General features: G+C 42.9%; 1 pseudogene; it reads left to right on the plus strand.

Annotated features, from left to right (window-relative positions):
* Positions 1–22,271, plus strand: part of LOC147703115 (adenylate cyclase type 9-like) — a 92,909-nt pseudogene that overhangs the window by 40,385 nt on the left and 30,253 nt on the right.

The following is a 22,271-nucleotide window of genomic DNA, read 5'->3' on the forward strand; positions in this document are numbered from 1 at the left end:
GATGTGTCATATTTAATGTATGACGAATCATGTTGCAGATACAATATGGCGCAGAGTTTTAAAAAGTGACCCATGTACCTAGATGCGTCACTTTTTAAAAATAGCGTCAGGTATAATGTATGCAGAGGGGGTGTTCTCCCGCAAAAAGCTTTGTAATAGCGACGCAGTGAAATCTTTGAGATTTCACTGCGTCAGTTTTAGGATGCTGTTGCGTCAAAATCTTGTGCCTGCTTTACAGCAGGTGTTAGACTGAGGCAAGACCTTTCATATGCTGCTTTCCCCATTTGAAAGGACACATTACTGGAGTTGCGTCACTTTTGTGACGCACTCCAGCAATGCGTTACTTGGAATGTCATAAGGAGTGCGCACAGAAAAGTGACGCATTGCACCAGTAGTGTAAAAAAATGTGTTGCGTTGCGTTATATTTAAAAAGTGAGGTATCTAGGTAGATGGGTCACTTTTTAAAATCAAGCGCCACATTATATCTGCGTGAGGTATAATGCATGCAGAGGGGGTGTTCCCCCACAAAAAGCTTTGTAATAGCGACGCAGTGAAATGTTTGAGATTTCACTGCGTCACTTTTAGGATGCTGTTGCATCCTTTAAATATAGTGCAACGAGGCACATTTTATTACACTGCTGGTGTGATGCGTCACTTTTCTGTACACAGTCCTTATGACATTCCAGATGTGTCATATTTAATGTATGACGAATCATGTTGCAAGGAGTTACAGATACGTCAGTATTTCTGACATATGTGTAAACATAAAAGTGATGCGAGGCCGGCGCAAAATTTTGACGCAATAGCATCCTAAAAGTGACGCAGGGAAATCTCATAGATTTCAGTACGTTGTTATTACCAAGCTTTTTGCGAGGGATTGCCCCCTCTGCATACATTATACCTGATGCAGATACAATATGGCGCAGAGTTTTAAAAAGTGACCCATGTACCTAGATGCGTCACTTTTTAAAAAATAGTGTCAGGTATAATGCATGCAGAGGGGGTGTTCCTTGCAAAAAGCTTGGTAATAATGACGCAGTGAGTCACTTTTAGGATGCAGTTGCGCCAAAATCTTGCGCCTGCTTCACAGCAAACCTTTCACATGGTGCTTTTTCCATGTGAAAGGAGACATTACTGGAGTTGCGTCACTTTTGTGACGCACTCCTGCAATGCGTTACTTTTGTGTTTAGAGATATGTCAGAAATACTGACATATCTGTAACTCCTTGCGAATTGATTAGTCATATATTAAATATGACATATGTGGAATGTCATAAGGAGTGCGTCCAGATAAGTGACGCATCGCTATGACGCACTCCAGCAATGCGTTACTTGGAATGTCATAAGGAGTGCGCACAGAAAAGTGACGCATTGCACCAGTAGTGTAAAAAAATGTGTTGCGTTGCGTTATATTTAAAAAGTGAGGTATCTAGGTAGATGGGTCACTTTTTAAAATCAAGCGCCACATTATATCTGCGTGAGGTATAATGCATGCAGAGGGGGTGTTCCCCCACAAAAAGCTTTGTAATAGCGACGCAGTGAAATGTTTGAGATTTCACTGCGTCACTTTTAGGATGCTGTTGCATCCTTTAAATATAGTGCAACGAGGCACATTTTATTACACTGCTGGTGTGATGCGTCACTTTTCTGTACACAGTCCTTATGACATTCCAGATGTGTCATATTTAATGTATGACGAATCATGTTGCAAGGAGTTACAGATACGTCAGTATTTCTGACATATGTGTAAACATAAAAGTGATGCGAGGCCGGCGCAAAATTTTGACGCAATAGCATCCTAAAAGTGACGCAGGGAAATCTCATAGATTTCAGTACGTTGTTATTACCAAGCTTTTTGCGAGGGATTGCCCCCTCTGCATACATTATACCTGATGCAGATACAATATGGCGCAGAGTTTTAAAAAGTGACCCATGTACCTAGATGCGTCACTTTTTAAAAAATAGTGTCAGGTATAATGCATGCAGAGGGGGTGTTCCTTGCAAAAAGCTTGGTAATAATGACGCAGTGAGTCACTTTTAGGATGCAGTTGCGCCAAAATCTTGCGCCTGCTTCATAGCAAACCTTTCACATGGTGCTTTTTCCATGTGAAAGGACACATTACTGGAGTTGCGTCACTTTTGTGACGCACTCCTGCAATGCGTTACTTTTGTGTTTAGAGATATGTCAGAAATACTGACATATCTGTAACTCCTTGCGAATTGATTAGTCATATATTAAATATGACATATGTGGAATGTCATAAGGAGTGCGTCCAGATAAGTGACGCATCGCTATTTTCACGTAGCGATGCGTCACTTTTCAGAAATGAGGCCTCCAGTTTATTCACTGTGTCATAAATTTCTTTTCTAACACTCACCTTCTTTCAGTCCTCCTACTTCACTTCCTTTCACCTCTCATACCTTTCTGTTCTTTCTTACTCATTCTCCTTTCAATTATCAATGCACTATATTTCACTTACTCTTCATTTTTTAAGATTATAGCTCTTTGATGAGAATTGGAGGTAGTTCTGAAAAGAACTTTTGGTTTTCTTCTTTTAACTGAAGAGGAACAAAAACAGGGAATAGAAACTGCTCAACAGGAGCAAAAAGAAAAGAAAAAAATTAGGGGTGGGAAGGGCAGTGATGGTTCTCTAATGCCCGAACCATGAGCAGGACACTTTGCTCCCCATAGGTGAGGAGTTGATTGCAGTATCTGCATCTGACGACCCCATGGTTGAATGCAGGTTGGATGTTTGCTACCTGCCCCTGAGCTTGTTCTCTTCCAGAAGAAGTTGCTCCTCCGGTTGATGTAGAGGCCCCATCTCTAGGAACCTCCTGTGCCAGAGCCCTGACACTTTCCCGGGCAAAATTCTGGGGGTGCTTGGTCTCCACATGGCGAATCATGGTGAAGTTGCCAAAAGAGTATTTTTTTAGGGGGTTACCCCGTGACAGGACCTTTTTGCAGATCCTGCACTCTACTTTTGGTGCATTCACCTTTTTCTGGTCTGCAGGAAACTTAAAAAATTTCCAGATGAAATGTCCCTTCTTCTTTGGGGTAGGTGGCTCTTCATCAATGAAGTCATCTTCACTGCTGGATGATCTGGCAGCCATGATTATCCAAGAAATATGCAAGAGCAAAACAGGCAGGTCTTTCAGTCACAAAAGTGAAAGAAGAAGTGAAGGAAATGGGTGGGGATTTCATTCATTGTAAAAAAAAACTGTTAGCAACCAATGAAAAGTGTTATTTTAGGGTCACATGACCCGACGCGCTTACGCTGCGCGCTCAGGTGCACTTCCGGGTGCGTTTACGCAGCGCGATCGTAGGCGCTTCCGGGGCGCAAACGTGGCGCGATCGTAGGCGCTTCCGGGGCGCAAACGTGGCGCGATCGTAGGCGCTTCCGGGGCGCAAACGTGGCGCGATCGTAGGCGCTTTTGCGTGCGTTTAGGAGCCGCGCACGTAGGCGCTTCCGAGGGCACGTACGTTGCGCGCCGAAGTGACGTCATCAATCTTTCATAGAAATGCATAATCATTTTCCATATTAAAAAAAAAAAATTTTATTTGTATGGTACGAAATGTTTTGCATTATTATTAACTTTTCATTCATATTTTTTTTTCACGAACGACAGTTGCGCTCTGGGTGCGCTTTCAGATGAGCGCACGGAGAAGCTTACAGGAGAGCTTAGCTGAAAGCTTCCCCGAGCGCGCACCCAGAGCGCAAAAGAAAAAAATTATAAAAAAAATGAATACTTAAAAAAAAACAGCAAATTGTAAAAAAAAAAAAGGTAAGAAACTCGATATACAAAGGAATTAGCATTTAAAAAACCTATGAAATTCACTGAAAAAACCATAGGTTTCACACCAGTTATAGTTAGGAATTAGCATTTAAAAAACCTATTAAATTCACTGAAAAAACCATAGGTTTCACACCAGTTATAGTTAGCTGGAAATTTTACTGATATAAAACCATTGAAATTCCCACGTTATAGTTAGTCGGACTCACTATAACTTGCGCGTGCAATGCACTGCTGATGACATCACATATTACATCACTCATGACATGGTCAGTGACATCACTCATGACATCACTGATGACACCATCCAGTGAATATGTGTCTTTCTGAAAAATAAATATTAGTGAGTTATGTTTAAATATTTAAATATATATATTAGTGTTTCACTTTGTGTATAAGTGGCTACATGTGTTGATAAGTAGCTACATGCGTATGTATATGGGTTATTAGATATTTTTATTAGTATCAGTATGAGTGTCTATATGGTTTGGTGGGGGTATTACTTAGCACATAGATGCATGAGTGACTGACTCTTTCTTTGTATGTGTTTTGAAGACAGCATATGTACAGGACTGTATGGGTGGATGAGTGTCTATATGTGTTTGTTAGTGAGTAAATGACTGTCTCACTAGTGTCTTTATCAGTAACTACATATGTTTTAATCTAGTATATATGAATATTGATGTATATAAGTGAGTATATGTGAGAGTAAGAGATTGTAAGAGTTCCTGTTTAAATAAGTATGTGTTTCTATAAGTGATTGTTTAAGAGAATAAATATGTGTAATTTTCAATAGAAGTAAGGTGGAAGTGTGTGTATAACTCTATATTCAAATAAATGGTTGTTCAATAGTTTATTTGCACGTGTGAATATGTGTGTGAGTAACTTTTGGATGAATGTCGGTGTGTAACAGGATGTATAGGTGTATCTCTTCATATGATGAGTGAGTATATGTATGAGTGACTATATAGAACTGTTGGTGAATGAGTGGATGTGTATATAGATAGTGGAATTACTGAATTGCTTGTTGTAACTGATATAGGTATCTCCATTTTTTTAAAAATTTCAGTTTCTATTTTTGAATATGTGTCTCAAGGGTTACATTATAGTGAAAGGAGGTCTGTCAATATGTCACAAGGATGGTGTCATGAGTGATGTCACTGACCATGTCATGAGTGATGTAATATGTGATGTCATCAGCAGTGCATTGCACGCGCAAGTTATAGTGAGTCCGACTAACTATAACGTGGGAATTTCAATGGTTTTATATCAGTAAAATTTCCAGCTAACTATAACTGGTGTGAAACCTATGGTTTTTTCAGTGAATTTAATAGGTTTTTTAAATGCTAATTCCTAACTATAACTGGTGTGAAACCTATGGTTTTTTCAGTGAATATATATATATATATATATATATATATATATATATATATATATATATTACCTACTGGCTATCGCCAGTAGGTATATATAGTTAGAATTTTTTCTCTATGGGACTTTTGAAAATTCTATGTCTAATAACTTTGGCGTTTGTGGACGGAATCGGCTGAAATTTTCAGGAAAATGGCACATTTTGATTCTGAGCAGCCCCTGAAAATTTGGGGGGGTTTCGTCAAGGGGGGGCTGAGAAAAAAGGGGGGTCCCAAAACGCGTTTTTCCCATGTTAATTTCCATAGGGCGGTTGGACTCACTTTTAGCTCGAACGGCTGAATGGATTTGCACGAAACTTGGCAAAATTGTAGGGACTGTTAGCCCGATGTGCCTTTGCTAGGTCTCAATATATGTGCTCCAGTAGTTTTTGAGAAATTAACGTTCAAACCAAGATATATATCTGTAACAGCGCTCTGGGCAGCGATCCGGTCCGCTTACTTTTCGCTTATCGGAACTTTGCGCGCAGAAAGCTGATTGGCTCTCCGGTGTCTGTCAACATTCTAAACAGTCCGGAGCGGACGCCATCTTGTCTCTCGGTAGGATCGAGAGAGAAGAAGAGGTGGAAAACGAAAGGGGAATTTAATGAAAGGGGGCAAGGTATCCCCCTCTTGACCCCCTAGGAATGTTGTTGGGGTTATTAAAGGGTCCCGTGGGGAAAATAAAAAAAAAATGATTTTTCACGGTAGAAGCGCGGCCGCGAACTGGTAGCGAAACGGGAATTCGCCATTTTGAGCTTCGTTAATTAAATTACTAGTTATAAGTGGGTGCGGGAGACGTATCCTAATCCCCTATGTTTCCTGAGGGTGGCTGAGGAGGCTGATATATGTTGATACATCTCTTCCAGCGGCTGTGCGTGAGCTTTTTTTTTTTTTTTGCTGCGTGACAGTCCGGAGCGGCCGCCATCTTGTCTCTCGGTAGGATCGAGAGAGAAGAAAAGGTGAAAAACTAAGGGGGAATTTAATGAAAGGGGGCAAGGTATCCCCCTCTTCACCCCCTAGGAATGTTGTTGGGGTTATTAAAGGGTCCCGTGGGGAAAAAAAAAAAAAAAATGATTTTTCACGGTAGAAGCGCTTCACGGGCCGCGAACTGGGCCGCAAACTGGTAGCGAAACGGGAATTCGCCATTTTGTGCTTCGTTAATTAAATTACTAGGTATAAGGGGGTGCGGGAGACGTATCCTAATCCCCTATGTTTCCTGAGGGTGGCTGAGGAGGCTGATATATGTTGATACATCTCTTCCAGCGGCTGCGCCATCTTGCCTTTTTTTCGAATGGCACAATTTTGTCGTGCACGGCAGCCATTTTAGATGCCAGGCTGGTCCCAGGATATCACCTAACCCTGCGGATGTAGTTTATGGCCCCAGCTGTAGAGAATTCAGACATGCCAATCCTCCTGATTTAGGCGTGTGACTACTGATTTCAGTGCTAGTCTCCCGCCTCCCGATTTCTGCAAGCAAAAACCCGGGGGCATATTACGAACAACTAGCGATAATTTTTGTCTCTAACTTGTTTAGAGACAAAAATTATCGCCGCACATCGGCGATTTTTATCGCAGATAAACCTTGCTATTATCGCAGAAAAGTCAGCGATATTCATGTATTATTGACCTAATGCTCTTAGCCATGTTATCCACCTCCCATTGGATAACATGGCTAAGAACTGCTCAGGGCAGGTGTTAGATTTTGGAGATATTCGCGCTTAGCGCGAATATCTCCAAAAGTTGGTAATAGAAGGTAGCGATGTTAGGGACTGTTTCCAGTCGCTAACATCTTGGCACGCCACTTTGCATGTCATTAGTGATAAATATCACTGACATGCAAAGCGGGGCCCAAGATGGTCGCTATCTCCTTTTAGCTGTCACTAACTGGTGTTAGCGACAGCTTGGTAATAGGGAGATAATTTTATCTCCGCTTTCATGGCTTTTAAAGCCAAAAAAGCGGAGATAAACCCCCTTGATAATATGCCCCACGATTCCTTGGGGGTTTCAGCCGACAGGGCTTGCTATTGTGTTACATGGTAATTTTTCCATGAAACGTCAGAGGGTCGATGCAGGGGTTCTAGAAGAGGTGATAAACCATTTAAGCCTCATGAACAAGCGCATGGTCTTTTAAAGATTTGTGAAGTACTCGGGGCGGCGGTGTGTGTGTGCCCTCTTTCAGGAGCGGGCGGGGGGGCACTGCCAGCAACTTGCCAGGTCAGGTAGTGTTCAACACGTGCATCACCCTTTCTCTGCCTGCTATTGCGCTCCATGCTTCGGAAAGGTAAGAAAAAGAACGTGCATTTGAGTTTGAAATGTCCGATCCTGCAGCAGCACACTTCCAAAGCCCACACATGACAATAACCCGATTCAAGGCCCCATTCACCCGTTTTTCAAAAAATAGATAACACTCCAACAAATTAAGGTTATAAAACTTTATTAACTTTTAACGATAATGAACAGAACAAAAACTAAAAACATTTAAACATTTCTTAACACAAAAAGCAACAATGGTTAGAAGCTGTCTTTTGTGCGAATAGTCCCAAGGCAGCACAACGTGCAGAGTTCTGGACGGCACCCAGGTGATGTCGCCTGGGTGCCGCACTGGTTTAGGGATCCTACAATGCTGCTCCGAAAATTGGCGTGGGGCGTCCCGGGTGGGGCGGGGGGAGGCCTCGTCAGTAGCGGTCTGTTGTGCGAATAGTCCCAAGGCAGCACAACGTGCAGAGTTCTGGACGGCACCCAGGTGATGTCGCCTGGGTGCCGCACTGGTTTAGGGATCCTACAATGCAGCACAGAAAAACAGCGTGGGGCGTCCCGGGTGGTGCGGGGGGAGGCCTCGTCAGTAGCGGTCTGTGTCCAGTGTCACATGGCTGACACAACATGTACCACAGGCACCCAGGTGATGTCCAGTAAACTGCCGCACTGGTTTTGGTATCCTACAATGCTGCTCCGAAAATTGGCGTGCGGCGGCCCGGGGGGGGGGGGGGAGGCGGCGTGAACGGGCCTCCCCAGGTGGCGGCCATCTAGCTGAGTTGCGCTCGCTCTTGCGGCCACAGCGTCTCGCTCACCATGTTGTGGAGTTGCTCCCACTCTTGCAGTGCAGCGATAGGCGGCTGCCACATGGCTGTCAAAATGGCGGACGGCTCCTCGGTTTTGGGCCTGGTCCACTGAAATGGCCCTGGGACACCTTGGAACTCGGACGCTTGCCTGCTAGGGCTTGGGCTCCATTCTCGAAAAGCGTCCCCTCAGCCGTGAAGATTGTATAAAAGTCTTGGGGGCCCCCGACTCCCGCAGTCTTCCGGTGGGGAGCGGCTGCCATGATTGCTCGCGGAATGACCACGACGGAGCCACGAGATGGTGGTGCTCTCATGCTGACGCCAGCTTCAGTCTGAATGATCCAGAAACAAGGTGGGGCTTTCATCGTTTGGGAAAAAAAATGTTCTAAACCAATGAAAAGTGTTATTTTTAGGTCATATGACCAAGCCTTCCATCTTTAGGAAACCAAAAGTAAAATGAACCAATGAAAAGTTTTATAAACAAGTCACATGACCTGTTCTGCGGCATAGGGCTACAAAAAGCGTAGAAAATCCGTTGGCACGTGAGGCGGCGTCAGTAGCGGACCGATGTGCGAATAGGCCGAAGGCAGCACAACGCGTCGAGATCCGGATGGCACCGAGGTGGTGTCCAGCAAATTGCCGCACTGGTGTGGCCATCCTACAATGCTGCGCCGAAAGACGGCGTGTTCAGCTGAGTTGCGGTCACTGTCAGTAGCGGACCGATGTGCGAATAGGCCGAAGGCAGCACAACGCGTCGAGATCCGGATGGCACCGAGGTGGTGTCCAGCAAATTGCCGCACTGGTGTGGCCATCCTACAATGCTGCGCCGAAAGACGGCGTGTCCAGCTGAGTTGCGGTCACTGTTGCGGTACAGTGACTCGAACGCGCCGAGATCCGGATGGCACCGAGGTGGTGTCCAGCAAATTGCCGCACTGGTGTGGCCATCCTACAATGCTGCGCCGAAAGACGGCGTGTCCAGCTGAGTTGCGGTCACTGTTGCGGTACAGTGACTCGAACGCGCCGAGATCCGGATGGCACCGAGGTGGTGTCCAGCAAATTGCCGCACTGGTGTGGCCATCCTACAATGCTGCGCCGAAAGACGGCGTGTCCAGCTGAATTGCGGTCACTGTTGCGGTACAGTGACTCGAACGCGCCGAGATCCGGATGGCACCGAGGTGGTGTCTAGCAAATTGCCGCACTGGTGTGGCCATCCTACAATGCTGCGCCGAAAGACGGCGTGTCCAGCTGAGTTGCGGTCACTGTTGCGGTACAGTGAGTCGAACGCGCCGAGATCTGGATGGCCAAGTTTCAAGTTTCATCTGGCAGTTTTTCTCCATCCCTCCTGGATCAAAGAAGGTGAATGCTATGCTGTCCTATGGCAACATGAGCATCAACCTGATGAATACGGCATTCGAAAATCATAAATGCCCTAATGCACCCAAGAAGTAATTTTTTTTTTGCTCCAGTTGAGCCGTTTTCAATGCCTGTTTTTTGTTGTTTCCCCTCCATCAAGAACAAAACAAAAATACAAGGCGCTAAGATCCGAATGGCAAGTCCTGGATGTTGAGTGCCTCAGTTGAGAGTTCTGAGCAGTGCTTGTAAGACTGTCTGAAGCTTATTTGCACCTGCTGCAGCTTCACTAGGTCCGGCGGAACTTTTTGCCTTTTCTTTTCTGCTTCTTTTCCTACAATGCGTTTCATCTGAAGACACGACCAGGTCCCTGAATGTGTGCAGGGGGACGCTATTGATTGAATGAAAATGGCGGCTTGACACAAAGCTGACTCAAGCGTTACTGTTGGTGCTATACAGACAAAAATTGGTTTTCAGTTTGTACATTCTTCAGGTTTTTTTTTTCCATTCAAGTCTGATTGAGAGTTTGTAGAAAAATGGCTTCAGATTTACCACATACTACTCTTCAACATTCTTCCTAAATGTAACAATGTGAAACTCGAGAACGGCTGTTTCTGTTTCCTTTCAAAATGCTGCCACCAATATTTTCTGAATGGAAGACACCATCTTGTAGCATAAAGGGCCGAAAGGGGTTCTGGTCTGGCCGATGGTTGGTGGAGACATTTTGACTATATCTTGGACCTGCCCGGCCTCGCCCAAAATGGCGCCGGTATAAATGGGACTCGTAACTCCTTGCCCGCAAATGTATATCTAGAAAATGTTATTGTAAGTGGCCCTGTCGTATTTTAATTACAAAATGTACGTCCACCGATTCCGCAACTGTTAGACACCTTTGTTCTTGTCAAATAATGGCCCGCTCGTTACGTTCTTCTACAGTGTAAATGTCTCCTCATCATATACGATTTCAGTTTGCTCCGTGGCCGGCCCACGTGGTTATAGGCCCGTATTTGTATACTGACATTTTCACAATAAAGGTTTTTAAAACAAAACTCGGTAGTAGTATTTACATTTGTAAAGTTTTTACTTTTAGTGACTGTTTTCGAATCAGTAAAAGGCAAGTGAAATAAAGCAGTCCAATTACATGACGGAAAAAAGGTATAATATGTAGGAACGCAGTAAAGATAAATGGTCAAGGGCAGTTGTGTTTTCCACTCCTGCAACATAAAGTGATCGATAAGAATCTGATAATCAGGCGTATCGGCGACTAAGACAGCAGGCCGAATCTCTTTTACTCAACGGCTCCGTCATGGAAGGAAGAAACGCCCTTTTTCTCGAAAAAGGAATATATTTTACTTGCAAGACAGTTGTAAATTTTCCGGGAAAGTACATTAGCCTGGAATATTATAACATATGTTTGAAAAAAAAATATTGTTCGAAAATAATAAAAAGCGTAATTTTTAGGTCATATGACCAAGCTTTTCATCATTAAATTAACAAAAGTAAAATGAACCAATGAAAAGTTTTATTAACAAGTCACATGACCTGTTATGCTTACGTTACGCGCTGCGCGTCGCGCCTCGGATCACTTCCGGGTGCGCTAACGCGGCGTGTCATAAAACGCATTACGCGACAACGTAGGTCAAGAATATAGTCAAAATGTCTCCACCAACCAGCGTTCACAACACAACCCCTTTCAGCAGTCCAAAAAGTTCTGTTAAATGACAACAGAGGGGACAGGCAACAAGAACCATCAGTCAAAGAGGGGAGGGCAAGTTCTTCTCTTCCGGGTCATGTTGGGGCGCTACCGGAACTGATCGAATTGGTAGTCTATAGTGTTTCTGGATGTTTCAGACTAAAGCTGGCGTCAGCATGAGACCACTACCATCTCGTAGCTCCGTCGTGGCCATTCCACGAGCAATCATGGCAGCCGCTCCCCACCAGAAGCCTGCGGGAGTCGGAGGCCCCCAAGACTTTTGTAGAATCTTCACGGCTGAGGGGACGCTTTTCGAGAATGGGACCCAAGCCCTAGCAGACAAGCGTCCGAGTTCCAAGGTGTCCCAGGGCCATTTTAGTGGACCAGGCCCAAAACCGAAGAGCCGGCCGCCATTTTGAGAGTCCTGTGGCAGCCGCCTATCGCTGCACCGCAAGAGCGGGCGCATCTAAACTACATGGTGAGCGAGACGCTGTAGTCGCAAGAGCGGGCGGTAAACAGCTGAATGGCGGAAGAGGCACAGTGTAGCAAAAGCGGGCGGAATGGCAACTAAAACGATAAAGGGGCGCCCCACTACAGCTTGTCTTCAGGTCAAACGGATTGTGGGACAAGGTCCAGAATTGAAGAGTCATCAAAAGGCAAAAAGTTCAGCCGGACCCCGGGAGCCGGCCGCCTATGTCGGGGGCGATCTCAGGCTACACCAGTGCTATAAGACTTGGGGAGGGTGTCGGAGCCAAGCGTCTTCTCCGAGCCCATGGCCATCACACCGCCCCTCAGGGGCCTCCGTCAAGCTGTTTAGGAAGGTAACATATCACATTGTTTTCTAATGCAGTCAGGTCCACAAACGACACTCACTTACTTTGAGAATAGTGAAGCTGCAGTAGGTGGAAATAAGCTTCAGACAGTGTTACAAGCAGTGCTCAGAACTCTTAACTATGGCACCCAACATCCAGAACTTATGCTATTTGAGAATGGTAGTGACATCGAAGCATCTCAGGGACCAAAACCATTAACGTACTTTCACGTATGAAAATCTTACTTGGGGAGGGGGCAGGAGCGAAGCGCCCCCTCCCAGTCAGCGCCACCACACCGTATGTTGAAAATCTGAAGCCATCGTTCTACAAAGTCAACCAAACTTGGATTGAAAAATCTAGAAAAATGTACAAACTGAAAACCAGTTTTGGTCTGCATAGCATCAGTAGCAACGCTTGAGTCAGCTTTGTGTCAAGCCGCCATTTTGATTCAACAAAGCACAGGCATTGAAAAAGGCTGAAATTCAGAACTCTAAACTATGGCACCCAACATCCAGGAGCTTGCCATCTGGATCTTGGAGCCTTGTGCTGTTTTCGATCTATTCACACATCGGTCCACTACTGACATCATCTTATAAAACAACGTTATGTAAATAGTTTTTTAATAAAATGTTTTACCCTGTTTCTTTGCTGGTGTGTTGTCTATATTTTTAATATTTGCATAGGGTTTGTCGTTATTTTGTGCGGTATGGGTGATGGAGCCGAGCTGTCTTGCAGTCCTCATGGTGTGGAGCTCAGTTCATCTCACTATTTTCGTATTTCTCATGAAGGGTTGTTCCTAATATTTCTATTTTAGCGAGGTCAAAAAGAGATCTAATTAGTGGCCTACTGATTTTGCTCGATTACTTTTATTATTTTACACGATTTTTCACTATCTGCAAAGACTAAACAGAGTATTGCGACTTTGTGCTTGTTTGTAAATAGAGAATGATCCAAAGAGAACCAATTCTAAAACAGTAAATGCTTGGACAACAATCAATCAAATGGAGAGACAAGGAGGCACGACGGATTACAACGGGGGTAAAGGCCTGCGTTAACTACCCTTCAGTATCTGCAAAGAGAGAGTACTACTAAGACAAAAGAGGGGAGGGGGGGGGGGTGCAGCGTTCAAAGCACATCAGCGTGCATAAATACGAAAATGTTTTTATCTATCACGTACTTGACATTTTAAAGCTTTTCATATTTGCTATTAAAAAACCAATGAAATTCACAGAAAAAACCATAGGTTATAGTGGATATATAGTTAGAAATTTGCATTTAGAAAACCTTGAAAATTCAATGAAAAAACCATTGGTTTTAGGCCATATATAGTTAGGAATTAGCATTTACAAAACCTTATTTTACTCGCATAAAACCATTGAAATTCCATATATAGTTAGAAGCGCTAACTATATATCGCGCACCCGCAATCCACTGCTGATGATGTCACATATTACATCATTCATGACATGGTCAGTGACATCACTGATGACATCACTGATGACATCTCAAATGACATCACTGATGACAACTCAAATGACATCACTGATGACATCTCAAATGACATCACTGATGACATCACTGATGACAACTCAAATGACATCACTGATGACATCTCATTTGTCATCACTGATCACATCACTTATGTGATAATACAATGAACCTCTTCAGACTCTAATATAACCTTACATACACTCAGTATAAACAGACACTCACAGACTGTCACTCATCCATGGAGTTACTCACACACCTACTCAGTCATGCAAAGAATCAATCACACCTCCATTTCCTCAACTATAAAGTTATACACATCTTACTTATTCAAACATATAATAACACATATTTATTCTCTTATATAATCCCTGATACAAGCTCACAGTGATCGATACAGCCACTCACACATTCACTGGCTCTTATGTTCAGTTATTTATATATCTCAACTCTCACATCTATTGTGTTTTACATACGTACTTACTTGCTCATGTAGCAATGAGAAATCCATTCACTCACCAACACACCCATGCATAGTCAACCGCCCATATAGCTGTTTCCACATGCACTCTTGAACTCATACTCCTAGTGAATCAACTGCTTACACATCTATGCACAGAGTCACGCACCTCCCAGCCACCCACACACACACTCAGCCTCCCATTCAAATACTTGGGCAACCAATCAATAACCCATATGGCCACTCTTATAGCTACTGATCAACACATGCAGCAGCTCACACAACAACAAACATACTGATGCACAAATTAAGACAGTTTAGTCACTAACCCATGCACTCAGTGAGACACATTTAATCACTCACTCATACAGTCAGTCATGCACCTACTAAATTCTTCATCCAGACACTTATACATCCACTCATTCTTCAATATGTGAAACATATTTTAACTTTACAGAAACATACAGTCACTGGGTGTTGTCATCAGTGATGTCATCAGTGATGTCATTTGAGATGTCATCAGTGATGTCATCAGTGATGTCACTGACCATGTCATGAATGATGTAATATGTGACATCATCAGCAGTGGATTGCGGGTGCGCGATATATAGTTAGCGCTTCTAACTATATATGGAATTTCAATGGTTTTATGCGAGTAAAATAAGGTTTTGTAAATGCTAATTCCTAACTATATATGGCCTAAAACCAATGTTTTTTTCATTGAATATATATATATATATATATATAATATATATTCTCCTATTATGTTGATAACTACACTTGTGCCCAAACACCATGGGCCTGGTTACATTAAACTGCCCCAGCACAGGCACCAAAATCTCAATTTAAATGGTGTATTTGCCCTATTTTCTTTTGTGATGGATAGTCTTGTTTTTCCAGGGACATCGTCAAAACATTGGACCCTACCATCCGTTCTTGCATTTTGTTGGTGCTAATAGGTCAATCCATTTTTCTGGGAATATGTCCTAGCAGGCAAAATAGCTGCTTCAAAACTGACAGCTGGGCCACGGATTTGTTGTACAGCCTAATTTCTGTGCTCTGATGTAGTCTTCCCTCAGGATGAAGAAGAGGCTTTGGAGTTACTGCTGCCATAACACACCACTCAGAAAACTTCAGATCTCCTTTGGCAACACACGTCTTCTCTATTTCTTTTGATTCATTAGAGTTCTGATGTTTTCTGGGTTCAAGCGTAACAGGTTAATCTGGTCCCATGTTTTTGCTTTGCGTTCTGGGGTTTACAGATCCATTTATTCGATTTTCAAATGAAGACCACTTGCTCCAGAATGCAAAGCTAATCACAGGACTGAAGGATCTAATCACTCCTGAACCTGGAATATTCGAGAACTTTGCCTCATTATTCGTAAACTTGATTTGTATGCTTCCAGGTGTGAGCTTGTGTGTTTTACCTTATTGTGCTTCAGGCCAGTGAAAACAAACAGGGTGTGACTTTGTATTGTGTTATCTAGCTTTTATGTTATTCTCTGTCAACACCTTCAAACATTAGGAATGTGTAATATTTGATTGTAAACTAATTTTAGTATGTTTGGTGGTTGTATACTATGTAGACTGAATATGCGAATGTTTGATGTGATTCAATGTTGTATGGCTTGCTATACAAATATCACATCCCTTCCCTCCTCCAGCATTGTGCTGTCCCGTATCACCGGTATCCCTTATTCGCCTTCCCTCTGTTTTATTGCTGTGTTATCTGATCTCCCATTCATTTACTGCCAGTGGGGGTGGATTTAGGAGGCCTGGTTACCTGTCAGGAAAGCTGAACCAAGCTGAAATCTCTCTTAAATCATGCTTTGTAAGAACCTCTGGAGCTGGGATATGGGCTTAAAGGGGCTACGGAGCCCAAACAAAGATTCTGTTTATGGACACCAAGGCAACACCATGGCATGCTTTACTGCCATGAATGGTGAGAGGAAGTGGGGAATCTGATTTAAGTCTTGGGATCCACTCAACACATCCTGTGATTCTCGGTAAATTATTTCATAATCTCCTCATCCCTAAAAAAATTGAATGTGCCCTTATGCAATGTAACTGGTGCGGATGTAAAGTGTTTCAATACCTTTGGGTCGTGTTTGAGCTATGTAAAACTGCAAAAATGCACAGAAGCTGAGGGAATTCACTGGCATTCTAGCCCCAGAGAACGAAAGTGCATTCTTTCCCTTTTAGGTCTCACCTACGTAGGGCGCAAGTGCTGCATAGGAAAAATACCTTGTGTAATCGACACAGCTTTGCAGGCAAAAACATGCACGCGTTGTATTGCTTTCAATGGCAACGCGTGCACGTTTGGCGATTCCCTTGTGGAAGTGAGCTTTGGCGAAATGTGTGAGCAATTATCGCTCCTGGCGCAGCTCTGTCCCGCAAGGGAAACACTTTCACTTTTGCCAACACTTGTTTTTTTTCACTTTCAAATTGCAGTTCATTAATCCTCCCTTAACTATCTGGATAAATGCCCTAATGCACTCTGCCCAAAGGCTGTGGTTAAGGAGTCAGAGTCATTTGACGGGATTTATTGGCTGCCCAGAATGTGGGAGGCACTGCCCTTTCGCCCACCTTAGCCTTTTAATCTCCCAGCCAAATGTTCACATTCAACAGTTCTGTTTAGCTGGCGTTCAGCACATGTCATTGTCACCTCAGCTGCTGGCATGGCAACAGAGATTACATCGCCGGCCTCCTCCGGGTAGCGGGCGGGGGCTTTACCCTGCAGAAAAAGGGAAACCGAGGCTGCCGCTATTGCAAACACCATTTCTCCCCAGGGTTTGACAATGTCAACACACAGTATTATTTTATTCGGGGTTCTATGAATCATATTGCACTTTCAGCATATAATGCTTGAAGTTACCCCTCCTCCCTGGGCCACACGTTAGGAATCCAAGCACCGCTCTGCAGTAATGGGGCTGACTTTTATAAAGCCTCTTTAAAGTAACCTTTCAGAACTGCTGATATCCCCTCTGCTTGTGGTAGTGTCATAAGCAGCAAGGCGTTTGCTACAAGCATCTTGCGTGGCGTACTCTTGGCATTTTGTTTTTATTGCAAGGTCTCGCGTTCTCCAATCTGTCATGGCCTAAGAATGTTTTGAGCAGAATGTACACAGCAAGTGTGGTGCCGACAAGTCAATGGGAAAAACCTGATGGGAAATAGGGGACGGGCTGCCACTTGCTATATAAAGGTTGTAAATGGCGCTTGAAGGAGCTTGGCGTTTATTTGCTTTGTTTAATTATGTGTTTTTGTAATGTAGCAAGGTTGTCTCCTGGTGCTTATATAACGAAGAAACGCATATACGTCAATATTTACAAGATACCAAATCAGTGAGTTTTTAGCAACTGGGTCAGGCCCAATGTGCCCAGACCTTTAGTACAAGTGTTTGTTTCCTTTTGTTGGTTTAGGTACAGGGCGCCGTTCTATGTCTATATTCACTACTGATTGCACACTGTTCTTTCCTTTTATCTGAAAGTGTAACTGTTGGATGTGTTTCGTATGTAGTAAAGACATCACACGGTGTGGTGGCCAGCATAGGGCAAGAGCCCTTCAGTGTCTAGAATACTATTGGATCGCCATTTTTAATTATTAGAAATGTTTTCACTCCTGTTACTATTATTTTTGTTTATTCTTTGTGAATATACCTGTGCTAATAGTTGTTGCCATACGGATATTGAAGGTGCATTGGGAGATTATCATCTGTGATCAGACAGCAAGCTATAACTATGTATTTAAAACATGTGGGTCAGAATTAGATAGAGACCATATGCTGTAATATTATTAATCTTAATATACTGAGCTTTTTAAAAATCACCCAAATTTAACCAGCCATTAGCAAATTGCTTATGCATGTGCATCTTCGTGTTTGATTATAATTTCATTATGCAGTTTGTGTCACCTTAGCTTTCTCTTTGCCCAAGAGGATTTATACAGCCATGTAAGAAACCTGGCATTAATGAGTATATTCTCAATGCTTACCTTCTAAATTAATTCGTATTGAACATTGTGGTCGTTTTTAATCTCGTTCTCTTTAGAATCAGTTGTGCCATCAGACTTCACCAAATTTGGTTTAATTATCTCTGTGTTAATGTACTGAAGGTTAATGTTTGCTTTTGGAGTCCAGCAGTCAGTCATGTGGCAGAGTCCCTGTATTTGCCCAACAAAACGAGTCTTAAGTTTCCATAGCATATGGAAGGTCTCACAGGTCCTTTCTTCTAAGAATAGCATATGCCTTGTTCCTGCCATGTGCCACATAATTACACTCTACTCAATAATATATAAATACACTCCACACAACAACACTCAAAACCACATAATTAGACCACATAATCACTCTTTACTCAATGCAACATACACCCCACATAATACCACTCAATACCACATAATTACATAACACATAATTACATGACACATGATTACATTATACTAAATCCAACACACACCCCACATAAAACCACTCAGTGCCACATAATTAAATATCACATAATTACACTCTAATCCATACAACATCAATGCAATACTCATAATATAACTCAGTGTCATGTATTAACACGCCACATAATTACACTCTACTCTAAAATATAAATACACTCCACACAACAACACTGAAAACTACATAATTACACCACATAATTAAACTCTACTAAATGCAACATACACCCCATAAAATACCACTCAATACCATATAATTACATGCTACATATTTACACTCTACTAAATACAACATAAATACAAACCACATAATATCTTTCAGTGTCACATAATAACACACCACATAATTACAGTTTACTCAATACAATATAAATACATTCCACATTACAACAGTCAAAACCACATACATACACCACACAATTACACTCTACTAAATGCAACATACACACCACATAATACCACTTACTAACACATAATTACATGCAACATAATTACACTATAGTCAAAGCAACATAAATACACTACACATAAAACAAATCAGTGCCACATAATTACACTACACATAATTACACTCTCCTCAATACAACACAAAAACACTGCACATAATACAACTCAGTGCCAAATAATTATATGATACATAATTATACTGCAAAATACCCTCCTGTTAATACCACTCCCTGCCACATAATTACATACCACATAATTACACTCTACTAAATGCAACATACACCTCACATACTACCAATCAATGACACCTAATTATATGCCACATAATTGCACTCAACTCAATACAAAAATAATAAAATCCGCATAATATCACTCAGTACCACGTAATAACACACTACAGATTTATAACTGCACTCAATGCAATAGAAATACACTACACATAACAACACTCAGTACCACATAATTACACACCACACATAATTATACTATACTCAATGCAACATCAATACACTCCGCATAATACCACTAAGTACTAGGGGTGGGCGTAGTGCGCGTAGTGGGGCTACGCGAAGCTTCGAGAAGTCGGGTGGGCACTACGCCCACCCACACACTTTGCGTATCTCCACTACGCTCCACCCGCCTCCCTCCCACCCTCTTCTACAACCCAATTTTTAATATTAAATGCACTAAAATTAATGATAAATAACTTACCTTGCATGCGGCGTCCCAGGGCTCCCTCTTCCTGTTGACGCGCCGACTTCTTCATACGAATGCGCATGCGCAGGGCCCACGCATGCGCATTTCTTGTGAGAAATGCGCATACACGCGCGCCCCCGCAAATGACAAATCCTTTTAATTATGTGCTTTGAAAACCTGCAAGCGGTGACTAAACAGGTAGTTGTACTGATTACCTGCCCCGGCTAAAGTACTAGAAAGACTCGCTCAACAACAGCTAGCGACCTTTCTTGAAACTTCAGGCGCGTTCCATGACTCTCAGCATGGTTTTAGGTCTGGTTACAGTACCGAATCTGCACTCATTGAGATGTCTGATGCTGTAAGATGGAGCTTGGATGGGGGGTCTAGAGCGGTGTTGGTGCTGCTTGACTTGTCAGCAGCATTCGACACCGTTTCCCACCCCCTGCTCCTTGAACGCCTGCACTCTAAGGGCGTTCGGGGTACAGCGTTAGGGTGGATATCTTCCTTCCTGTCCAACCGAACCCAGGCGGTGTTCACTCCCCCGTTTACCTCTGAAAGCCGTCCGCTCCGGTGGGGAGTCCCTCAGGGATCCTCCCTGAGCCCGCTTTTATTCAATATATATTTTTCCCCACTTTTCGATATCATTGCTCAAATGGGTATAAAAGTCACTTCTTATGCTGATGATATCCAGCTTTTGTTTTCGTTTAACAGCATCACTCCCACCACTTTTGACCCCTTAAAAAACTGTTTACGAACCATCGCCCAGTGGATGGATCATAACTTCTTGAGGTTGAATGCTGGAAAGACGGAGGTCCTTTTCTTCCATCAGCCAACCCCATTGGACTCTAACATCTGGTGGCCTCTGGATCTAAGTGTACCTCCCATCCCCAAGGACTCAGTGAAAAATCTAGGAGTCAGATGGGATTCCAACCTCTCTTTTAACCATCAAGTTCACACAGTTTCCATGGCCTGTTTAGCAAAAATTCGAATGATAAAGAAGTTTATTCATTTTCTGCCCAGTAACACCAGGAAGACAGTGGTACAGGCGTTAATCACTTCACACCTTGATTACGCCAATGGCCTTTACACTGGTCTGTCTGTAGGACTTTGCCACCGCCTTCAGACGGTCCAGAATGCCGCGGTGCGACTGGTCCGCGGCATCCCTCTGCGTGAGCACATAACCCCTCATCGTCGCGACCTTCACTGGCTTCCAGTTCATAAGAGGGCAGAATTTAAAGCTCTGGTCTTGGCTCATCGAGCCTTGCGAGGCAAGGGCTCTGCTTATCTCTCCACGTGCCTTATTCCCTATAACAACTCCAGGACCCTTCGTTCTTCTGGCAAAAACTTACTTTCCGTACCCAGATTCAGGAAAACCCACTCTGGGGGGAAATCCTTCCCAGTACTGACAGCGGCCATCTGGAATAAATTACCCAATGCCATTCGGCTGATCAAGGATGAACAACCCTTCCGGAGAGCTTTAAAAACCTACCTGTTTTGCTGATTCTCTTCTTTTTCAACCATCTCATGCAGCATGAAGTTACTCAGAAGCGTCGGGACACCCCGTTGGGGTAGCTGTACGCTATATCAAGATACACTTAAATAAATAAATAAATAAATACTGATAGTCATTGCTTATGAGAAGCGTGGCTGGCAGTAACTACACTGCTTTTACTGCCAGGTTTGCTTCTTGTAAGCAAGGAGTATAAGTACGAAGTGCGTGATTCTGCACTGGTGCACGTTTTCAAAACACATAAATAAAAGGCATTGTCATTTACAATGCCAATAGCTCAAACTCTTGCAAATGCGAGACCTATTGCATTGCAAATGCTTGTTTCATCTATGTTTAGCCATGTTGCACAGTAGCCACACTTATAAAGCATGGGTACAAATGATTTCCAAAGTCAGCATAGACCATGATGTACAGCATTGACAAAAAGAAAATATAGAAAAAATAGCCTCAAAGGCTTGTTTATATTTGGCTAGTGCTGGATAATATACATGCCAACAGACCCAATTCAAGTTGAAGACTGCCGATTATTAAAGCAAAACATTCCTTCAACTTACCTATATCCCATCTAAAATACCCCCTTCTAAGCAAAATCTCTCAGATGATTTTTTTCAAATCTTCCACGTTTCTGCTTCAAAATGTTGGTATGTGTATAATAGGCTTTGTTTCAATTCATTGATGTATTTCTTGAAATGGTGCACACCACTTTTAGCAGATTAGGTTTTGAGATTGTCTGCTTTAGTTGGTGCAGAAGCCATTTTAGTTGAGGTACAGTAAGATACCCAAAATGTGTGTTCTAAAAATAATTCTACTTAACATAAGGAACTGAAGTCTGTAAAACGACAGCTTGAGGACCAAGAAAATCGTTCAAGAAGGTTAAATCTTGTATTTTTTAGAATACCTGAAATGGAGGAGGGGAAAGTTGACTCAGCTATTGGGTATGTGTATGATCTGATTCATACCCATCTCCTGAAGGGAAATATGGAGGACCTGATGATAACATGTGCCCATCATATCCCTTTTCAGGGGTATTCAAATACTTCTCACACATGTACTTTGCTACTGAAATTTGGGGGTTATATGATGGGAGAAAAGGTGTTGAATAGGGTTGTCAAACAT

This window comes from Lissotriton vulgaris, chromosome 7, assembly GCF_964263255.1.
Source record: "Lissotriton vulgaris chromosome 7, aLisVul1.2, whole genome shotgun sequence".
NCBI classification, from domain to species: Eukaryota; Metazoa; Chordata; class Amphibia; order Caudata; family Salamandridae; genus Lissotriton; species Lissotriton vulgaris.